General features: G+C 31.1%; 1 non-coding gene across 1 annotated transcript; it reads left to right on the top strand.

Annotated features, from left to right (window-relative positions):
* The first annotated feature begins 1,037 nt into the window (after positions 1-1,037).
* On the top strand, positions 1,038-1,144 carry LOC131173472 (small nucleolar RNA R71). Its single transcript, XR_009143788.1, has one exon. It is a non-coding gene; the product is annotated as a small nucleolar RNA R71 (small nucleolar RNA).
* Positions 1,145-10,910: the final 9,766 nt, after the last annotated feature.

Below are 10,910 nucleotides of genomic sequence, written 5' to 3' on the forward strand. Positions count from 1 at the left end.
GTAATGGTGGCTTGTACGGTGCAGGAGGCACATATTTCTCTTCTATTTTCTTTTTATCTTCTTTCTCTTCATTTGCTTCCTTACTAGCTTTAGCTTTAGTTGAAGTGGATTTACTCTCACACTCATCTTTCTTTTCTTTCAACTTTACTTCAATTTCGTGTTCTTCCCCCATTACCTTTCCACTTCTTAAAGTAACAGCATTGCACTGCTCCCTTGGATTCTCAGGTTGGCTAGGAAGCTTCCCAAAAGCTTTACTATTTGAAGAGCTAGCCTGTTGAGCTATTTGATTCTCTAACATCTTGTTGTGTGTTGCCATTTTATCTACTTTAGATACTAATTGAGAAATCATTTCTTGTTGACTTTGATGGCTCACTAATAGAATCTCAATCATGGCTTCTAATCTAGCTGTCTTGTCTAGTTGTGCTTGTTGTGGTAGAGGTGGAGCAGGTGCATTTTGAGATTTAGGAATTCCAGGAGGAGGACCTCTATTCTGTTGAAAATTCTGATGTTGTTGATACCCAGAAGGTTGCTGAAAATTCTGATGTCGTCCTTGTCTACCTCCCCAAGAGAAATTGGGGTGGTTTCTCCATGCTGGATCATAAGTTGCAGAAAGTGAATTACCACCTGGTCTTTGATTGTAGTTCCCCACATAATCCACTTGCTCACTTGAAAAATCTTGATTAAGTGCAGAAAAATCAGCTGTACAATTGACATTTGCAGCTCCAACTGCTGTTGAATTACTAGAACCTCCAACTGAAGAATCTACTTTCATGCTTAACTTGTCCATTTTCCTTGTCAAAGCATCAAACTTAGCATTAATCATGTTCATGGCATCAAGCTCAAACATACCAGCTGGTTTCTTGATCTCATTCCTCTCACAGCTCCATTGGTAGTTGTTATAAGCAATTTTATCAAGAGCAGAAAAAGCTTCATCTTCAGATTTCTCCATAAGATCACCTCCAGAAGATGCATCAATTGTACTTCTAATAGCTGGTGAAACTCCATTGTAAAAGTGTTGAACAAGCATCCACTTAGGAATCCCATGATGTGGATACCTCCTTTGCAAATCCTTGTACCTCTCCCATGCTTCATACAAGCTCTCATCATCTCTAGGTTTGAAAGAAGTCAGCTCATTTCTTAGCTTAGCTGTCTTGCTTGGTGGAAAATATTGAGCTAAAAATGCTTGAGAAAGTTCTTCCCATGTTGTGATAGAACCTGGTGGCAAAGAATGTAACCACTCTCTAGCTCGGTCTTTCAGAGAAAAAGAAAATAATCTGAGTCAAATTGCATCATCAGAAACTCCATTTATCTTCAACATATCACTGATCTTAAGAAAGTGTGCTAGATACATATGTGGACTTTCACTTGGATTTCCTCCAAATTGTGGTTGTTCTACCATCTGACAGAGTGCAGGCTTCAGTTCAAAATTATTAGCTTCTACTCTTGGTCTTGTGATACTTGGCATGAAATCCCCAATGTTAGGATAGGCATGATCCTTCACAGAGCGGTTGTTATTGTTGTTGGCCATTTCTTCTTATAATTGTTCTTGCTCTTGTGCTCTTTCTTGTTGTTGTTGAGCTTTAATTTTAGCTTTTCTCCTTTTAGATTCTACTCTTAAAGCTTTTGCTGTCTTTTCTATTTCTGGATCAAAGAATAAATTGATTTCTTCACTTTTTGTCCTTCTCATAAAATAAAGTACCTGAAAAACAAAATAAACAAATTCTCAAAGTAAAATGGTAAAAAGAAAATAAAATAAAATGCCCAAATTAACCAAACAAACAATTGTTCAATATCAAACAAAAATCAAATCCCCGGCAACGGCGCCAAAAACTTGATGTGGCGAATCCGCAAGTATACGGATCGTCTCAAGTAATAAAGTGATGAATCAAGTATCGTTCCCACGAGAATTTGCCGTTTGAGTATCAAACTATGAATAAAGCGATTATTTAGGCTAATGATTAATGAATAAATGGTAAATGTAAATGAGCAAGGTAAATTGATTAATCTAATTGAAATGGGTAAAGAGCAACAAATAAATTCTAAATCTAGTTTGCAATTAAACTAAATTGACAATGGGTAATTTAAATGAAAGTCTAATTATGTTAAAAATGATTCCAGAGTTGGGGGTTTATGCATAAATTAATTGGGGTTTGTCTTGGGCATTCCAATTTTTAGGGAAAAATAGAGTTTGAAGGAAATTGATTCTAAATTCCTTTGATATCTTTTTCAAGCAAACCAAAGTGTGTTCTAAAATAACCAAACCTACTTTCGTATGTTATTTGATTACTTTAAAACCCATTAATTTTTATAACTAATAATTAATTCCTCTTGAAATCCTAGTTTATTTCTAAATCTAGGTGATTTTAAGTTCTAATCCTTGATTATCTATCAATGACTTTCACCTTTCGGTCCTTCAATCAAAGATTAACACAATACCCAATGGGTACCAACATTAGGCAAGTAAATCAAGCACACAAGGAAGGAATCAAAGCTAATATTTATGTAAAATAAGGAAATACCTAGTCCAAATCCACAAATTAATCTAAAACATATTTCCCAACTCTGAAATCTAAAGAGTTTACTCACTCATGATGGTATTTACAAGAAAGATTGATGGAAAAGTAAAGAAAAACATGATAAGAGGACTGAAATAGAAAAACCCAGGTAGAAGAACCCAAAACTCTGGTTTCTGAAGCTCCAAAAATAGTTGCAGCAGCTCCTCCCCAAAAGAAATGGCGTCTCTTTCTCTCTCTCTATTAAATTTTCTTTCCTTTTTGTTTTTCCTTCCTTTCCTCTTGTTGCAAAATTTAGGAAATGATCAATTTATATGGTCCCAAAAAGTTGCCCTAAAAGTAAATAAGAGCCAAGGAGTGGATAGGAAATGAGGTGTAAAATTATCCAAGTCAGCAGCATTATTCACGTTCTGGGCAGTCTGCTTAGGGTACGGTTTAACCCTAAGCAACTTCTTAGCAAATTTCAGCTTCTGGTCGCACTATCTGCTTAAGGTTAAGCAGACCTTCAGCAAATCTCGGCAGACTTAGAGTAAAATGGACTTTTCTGCTCATGCTTGACTTGTGCTGCACCTTAAGCACTGCCGCTTTACCCTAAGCAGGATCTTAAGCAAAGTGTCAAGCAAATTTCGGCTAACTTGCTCTTTCAAAGCTTGATTTCTTCAACTTTCCTCTATGCTTAAAGAACTCCAAATTTCTTTAAATCACTTCCTAATGCACTCATTGATCTTCGATTTGCCACAAAATCCTATAAAAAATAACAAAATTACAAAAATCAAATATAAAGTATCTAAAGTTAACAAATAAGCTAAAATAAGGCTAAAAACATAAAATATACTAAAATATAAGGGCAAAATGGATGCAAAACTACCCTAAAATGCCAATATGAAATGAGTGTAACAGCTAGGTGTTAACCATGGTCTATGAGGTGCCTAAAATGATTTAGAGAAATCATTTATGGTAAGAAAAAGTTCTGATAATATAAAGAGTTGATATCATATCTCATTGCCAATTAGTAATGAGCTTAGTAAGTCACACACATACACAAGTAATCACCAAGCAAAATGTGATTTAATTGATTATTAAATAGGTTTGGTTTACAATAAGATTGCAAAGTCCCTAGTATGGCTTGAAATCAAATCTAGGTTATTGGATGTATAGTATAAGTTAAATTTATATTTAAAGTGTTTAAATATGAATTTAATTATGAGAAATTAATTAATAGAGATTAATTAATTAATTTATATTTGATATAAATTGATTAAAAGAGAAAAAATAATTATTTTGGGTTGAGAACTCAAAATTACAACACAAGAGTAATTTGGTCATTTCACAGGGTGACATGTGGCACCATGAGATGGTGACACATGACACCATATAAGCTTGCCATTTGTCTTTCAATCATGCATGATGATCAAAGTCAAGATTAAATCTAGCTTTGACACTTGGCTTAATGTGATTAGGTCAATTAAACTAAGATGCAATCAGAAGATGACATGTGTGGCAAGAGTTTTAGTAGTGACCTAATTATAAAAAGGAAAGAATGAAAGAACAAAAATAACATTCTGATTTTTTCTAAAAGGTGCCGCCACCCATAGAGCCTTCTTCCTCTCTTCTTCTTATTCTCTCATCAATTCAAAGAGAATTACCCATATTCTCTTGAATTAAAATTGCTAGAAATTGTTTCTAGTGTCCTATATACATCTATAACCTCTCTAAAGGCAAATCTCTAATTTCTAATTGGTTGGCAAGGCTTGAGAAGCTGTTTAAGGGGCTGCAATTGGTGATCTTAGTATAGACAAACTAGAAGGACAACATTTGGGGTCCTAGGTACTTCCCAAAGGTACTAATCACATCTACAGTGCATCAAAAGGTTAGTGCACATGTTCTTATATTAATCTAGGGTTCTAATGAATTAATTTGTTAATTCAAAAATCTTAAATAGCAAATGTAGATCCTAATACATATTAAAAGTGTTTTAATATACAATTGAACATTGAAACCAATTAGGTACATAATGAATATTGCATGATGCATGAGACCCTATAAGAAAATTTTTGAATTCAATGTTCTAATCTAATAATTTTTATGCTTCCACTCCTTCAATCACAAGGCAACTCTAAGCAGCCACAAGAAGTAGAAAACTCAAAGTTTTAACAAGCCAAGAAAGTGATTAAAGATGTTAATGCACCTAAAATCCTTCCTTTCTTCCTTAACTAGTTGAAGCATGCTAAATTAAGTATAATTTTTATGAAATTAAAAGAAAATTTTGAGTATGTGGGAATTTAAATTTTCGGTAGCCTTAGTGACCATAAGATCTTGATTATTTTGATTTACTTTACTTTGTTTAGTGATGATGATTAATGATATTAAGTGTAGTAGAAGTTGAATGAAGTGTGTTGCATAAGTTGGACAATAGAGTTAGGGTTTGACCTAACTATTAAGGTTTTTATATTATGTGCTTGAAATTGATCAAATTGAGACTGATTGTTACTTAATTGAAGTGCTATGAATGACAGATTATAGTTTGGGAGTAAGGAGGAATCATAAGGAGTGCATGTTCTTTGCAGGAATTTTGGACTTATGAGTCCAGTGTCTTGTCTGAGCTATAACTGAAATTGTGTGACTCCAATTGGTATGAAGCCAATTGAAGGTGAAACTATACTCAAAATACCCCATTTTCATGAAGAAACTATGCCCAAATTCTGTCCAAATCTTGACCAATTTACTATCCCAATCCGGATATCCATACACTGAACCCAGAAAAATGGCCAAATGATCATTTGGCCATAACTCCCTCTAGACAGGTCCAGATGACTTGAATTTTATATCTTTAGAAAGCTTAAACATATGACTGCAACTTTTATTGAGAATACCAAGCCTAGAAATACCTCTAACCAAATGAAATTACTGACCCAAGTTAGGTCACCAAACTGACTAGAATCAAATATGCCAAGAATTTCCTGGACATAAACTATCCGATCAGTTTTGGCAAAATGGCCATAACTTGGTCTATAAAAATTCAAATACAATGAAACCAATAGCAAAATTTTTATAAGACATACGTCTACAATATTGGTCTTTTGACCAAAACTCAAAATCCAAAGGAACTAGGTCAAATGATTAGAAGAAGTTAACACATCAAAATTTGGAGTTTGACCAAATTACACTTGACTTTAGAACAGTATTTATAGTATATCTTCTACTAGAAAACTCTAGTTGGGATGAGCCATACTGATATGGAACCCTAAGAAACATGGCTCCAACTTTGTTTCAGACATTATCCTCAAATTATGAATACAAGGACCCTAAAAGTTGAGTCAAAACTACTGACTTGAACTTGGACCCTGAAGACACAGGGTACCTGAGTCCAGGCCAGTGATTTGGTCATAATTAATTCTATAAAACTTGAAAATTTATAATTTAAATTTCTGAGTAACCATAAGACATAGGGTAATAATTTCTATGAAAAACACTAGGCCTAATTTTGGCTGTAATATTCAATTAATTAGGTAAAGTGTAACTCTAAAATCTGTCTATTTAAGAAACCAGAATTAGGAAATGAACCAGTTATGGTTATTCGACCATAACTTGAATTCTAAAACTCAAATTAACATGATTCAAAAAGGAAAAATAAAGACAAGACATAGAGGGACAACTTCCGTAAAGGAAATGTGGCCAAATAGTGGCCATAAATTTATCAAATGGATAGGTAACAGTAAGACATTAAATACTAAATCACATGAAAGAGGTATGTGGGACCTACTTTTCCACTATAAATTGACATAAAAATTCCTAATAAATAAGTAATAATGTTTAATTGCCCAAAGTATACCTAGACTCATTTATATAACTTGGATCGATTGGTATACCAATTAGGGACTACAGATTGCAGTACTACCCACAGAAATGATCATTGACAGAAAACATATGTCTAAGATAATTGTTCTACTGGCTTTATGCCTGCCCGATGACCATAGTGCCTATTATCATTATTACTGGCTTATGCTTGCCCGCTGGCCTAGTGCCTGACATGACCATTGTATACTGGATAGAAATATGGATGTCTAACTAGTATACTCCTGTGTATCCAGTCTTTATAGTCTGTCATAGGTTACTTGGGCACAGATATGAGTGACAGATCTTAAATTTAAATAAGTACATGAAGATATCACTGTTATGGATTTAATAAGACTGGATATGAAATATATAAATAAAAAGATCCCAATAATCTGTTGCTTCTAAAGTTTCATAAATATGTAATTAATTCAAAAATTTAGTAAATTTTATATGGACAATTATTTCAATTATTTAATTATTTTTCTTTTAAAATTATTTTACAACTAAACATAAATGCTTAGTGCGTTGGTTTTTCCATCACGTAGGTACAGGAGAGCACCAGCAGGTGCAGCAGTAGTAGGAGAGTACAGACAGAGAGGATCAGATCTGCTACATGGTCGGTGTCACCTCACTAGTTCATTTTGGGTAGGGCTCATGTGTATTTAAATTTTGTATTTTGGATCACTGTACATAAGTAGATGTTGTAAATCATGTTGAGATATGTAATTAAATTTTGGATTGTAAATAATTGTATATTATTGTATGTAATGTTATATGAAGAAAATGAAAGTTTATTTCTTGAAAATTGATATGAGTAATGATATGATATGATATATGAATAATTGACATGCGAAATGATGTAATGAAATAGATATAATTCGCTTTTAACAGGTAAATGAGGAAACACCCCATGCACTAATAAAGCAGAGGAGATTCTGTCTAGATCTCCACAAAAATAAGATATGATAAAAAAAATTTACACTTAAGATAATATATTAAATAAACAATTAAATTAATATTGTATATGACAAGACAAGATAGGGTGCTCCGGCACCAAATGTAGCACACCTTGCTCGATTACACTGTAGACAGGTGAGGGTGTTACATAATTCAGTTCGATTCGAATTTATATTATAAAAACTTATATTATTTCAGTTTGGTTTTGGTTTGAAGAGAAAAAAATCAGTTAAACTGAACCGAACCAAATAGTTTTATTGATTTTTAAATTGATTTATTTTTATGAAAAATTTATGAATTATATGTAATTATATATATTATTTAATTTCATTGCTTAATAGTTATTAAATTCAAACCAAGGTTAAAATCAGATCAAATAACTTAAAAATCAAATCTAAATTAAATAATCAATTAAAAATCAAAATGGATTGGTTTGAACCGAATCGAACCAAAATAGATTGATTCAGTTTGATTTGATTTTTCATTTATTTCGATTTGATTTAATTTTTAAAATATATAATTTAATTTTCATAATTTAATTCTGCTCAATTTGATTTGATTCGATTTAAACCAAATACTTTACTAATAAGTTGACCAAACCAAAGCTAGGCATTTTAAAATAGTCAGATTTAATTATTTAATTAATCTAATTAATGGGCTGCCAGCTGTGAAGAGCCATGATCTAGTGGGCTCAGGACTCCTCAATTCCTTGGCCCAAAAAAAAGAGCCACCAATGGGAAGCTCCCCTATTCAAAAATGACTAATCAAATTGAAATTTTACGGCGGCTTTGCACTTCCTGTGGAAATGAAAGTTTTTTAAAAGATCAGAGAAGGATATAATTAAAAAAAAAAAAAAAGTAACTAAAGAAATACGTGACACAAGTAATCCACCGGCTAATATCTTTCCAAGAAAGAATAAAAACATTGGCACTTTTGATTTCTTAACTCTGACTGTGCTCCATATCATTCAATATAACACCATTAAATATATAAATTAATTACATATAACATCAATTAATATAAATAAACAAATAAATCTAATTAAATTAAATTTTAATTATTTAAAATAAAATTTAATTTTTATTAAGTTATATTTAATAAAATTTAATATTATTTTTAAATTTTATATAAAAGTATTAAGTAATATAATGTATAAAAATTTTTAATATTTTTTTTAATATTTATGAAATATTAAATATATATTAAAAAATAAATATATTAAAATAAAAAAATATAAAACTATCAAATTAACTTAATTGATTTTAATTTTAGAAATTTTTTATGAGATTGTGAATTCAATTTTCTATACTAACAAAAAAAAAATCTATTAAACAATGAACCAATCAAATCAACTGAATTATACTGGTCTAACTGCTGGATCGATCAGGTCACACTAGGTCCCTTCCTTATCTAATTTAGTTATCAATTTGAACTGATTTGAGAACCGATTTACTAGTTTATTAGTTCAATCAACTTATTCAATTTGAGTTTAATAATTATGATTTTTCTAAAAAAGAAAAGAAAAAATTGTAACAATTATCTCCTCTCATATTATTTAAAATTAGGAGTTCAAAATTTGATCTATCCTCCAGTTTAAATCAAAATTATCAATTTAAAATTGATATGTTTTGGTTGATTTGATCAATCCAAACATTTTGACTTAAAAATTAATTAATGAAAGTTATATTTTTTATAAATTGAATATTTTAATATGTAATGAGTTACAATTCATGAATTAATCTGAACAAAATTGAAAATTCTTTATAATTTCTTTTGGAATAAATTATTTAAAAAAAAAATTCAATTAAATTTTCACATAATTATACTTAATTTTTATTTATTTATTAAACACTCATAATCAATAGTTGGATGCCTAAAATTTAAAACTAACTAAAATTTAAAACCAACTCTTAAATATAAATAAGAACTAAAAATACAATCTAAAGATATGTTTAATCATTTGTTTAGATATTTATAAACTTCATTAATTTGAGTTATAAATTTTAATATTTATTATTTAATGATAATTCAAAATATCTTATTTATATATAAGTTAATTAAACGAATTTTATTTATTAATTGAAAATCATTTACTTTTTAGTAAAGTCAAATTCAATCCTTTTATCATAATTATGTATATCATGTAAATTACAAGCGTATAGATAATAGTTTAATTGAATGCCAAACAACATATTAAAAAAAATCTTAAAATATTCATTATTTATGTATTAAATGTATTAATTAAATCCAACTCAATAATGCAAAGATACAGTACTTTGCAAGAGGCAAAAGCTGTAACCATAAATGCAAAGATAAACAAAACACCAAGTTGGGATCACAATCAAAGGACCAAACCCAGTAATCTCTTGCTCATATATATTCATCTCCATGTCACCTCACTAGTTACTCTTGATGAAAGCCACACTATCCTTTCAGAATGAAATCCAATTTCAAAGGTGTTGATTCACGTAAATCTCGCACGCAGTAACTGCTCAATGTTAGTAAACCAATACAGGGCATGCAAAATGGTAAAGCCCTGCCAAATTATAGGAACAATGACTGAAATAGATCAATTGTAAAGACGATTAAGTCCAGATATTCAGAGCAGTATAATGAAAATACACAATGGTTACAAGCGAAAAGAGGTCCACGCAAACTGCTAAAGAAGCCTGCGGAGAGACTAACCCCCAAATCCATTAAACAACTCAACATTCAAAAACTCATCTGACATTTCCCGGACTACCTCTAAAATTAGAAGGCAGGAGAATTATAAATTAAGCTTGTGTTTCATGCAAGAACATTAGAATTACAGCAATTCAGCTCCACAGAGAGCTTCTTAGTCCAGTTTAATTGGAACAAAGCAATTAAGACAAATAATGCATAGATCTCCCAACCACAGCAAGTCAACAGAAAAGAGCAAAACAAACTCACAACTAAAATATTCAGAATCAAACATCTAGATCCATAAGATAGCAAGCTCACAGATACCCACTTGGATTCAAAAGCAAACCTATATACAATATATAGTAAAATTCAAGATACTGTTAAAAACAAGTCCACCTTGTAGTCAATTATAAGTTGATGTTATAAAAACCCGTCGTAGTGAAATAGGAATTGTTAAGTGTAAAAAAGAAGGAATAAGGAAGCACAGAAGACGACCTTGAGCCCATCAACAGAAAGCAGACCACTGAGGATGCATTATTTGAGACCAGTTCCCAACACTATCACATATTACTCTACATCCATGATTATGATTCGAATCAATCCACCAACAGAGAGAGATGATACTTAAATTTTATTAAAGCAATAAGATTTTATCTATAAGAAGAAGACCAGGAAAATGACCGCATCAGTATAAACTCAACCTTGAAAAATCTAGCATGTCATGTGAAAAATCTGGCAAGAAGCTACAAACCATACTAATAAAACATCCCTTAACAGCGAACTAAATCCAAAGGAACAGAAACTTATCACCGCTTCGTCAAGAAGGTTTCACATACAGACTTGAAACAATAAAGTACGTTAATTTGAAAATAATTTAGTAGCAAAATAATAAGCAGCAGACGTAATCGTTGTGATTGGAACTCCCAAAAAAACCGAAAA

The sequence above is a fragment of the Hevea brasiliensis genome, chromosome 14 (genome assembly GCF_030052815.1).
Source record: "Hevea brasiliensis isolate MT/VB/25A 57/8 chromosome 14, ASM3005281v1, whole genome shotgun sequence".
NCBI classification, from domain to species: Eukaryota; Viridiplantae; Streptophyta; class Magnoliopsida; order Malpighiales; family Euphorbiaceae; genus Hevea; species Hevea brasiliensis.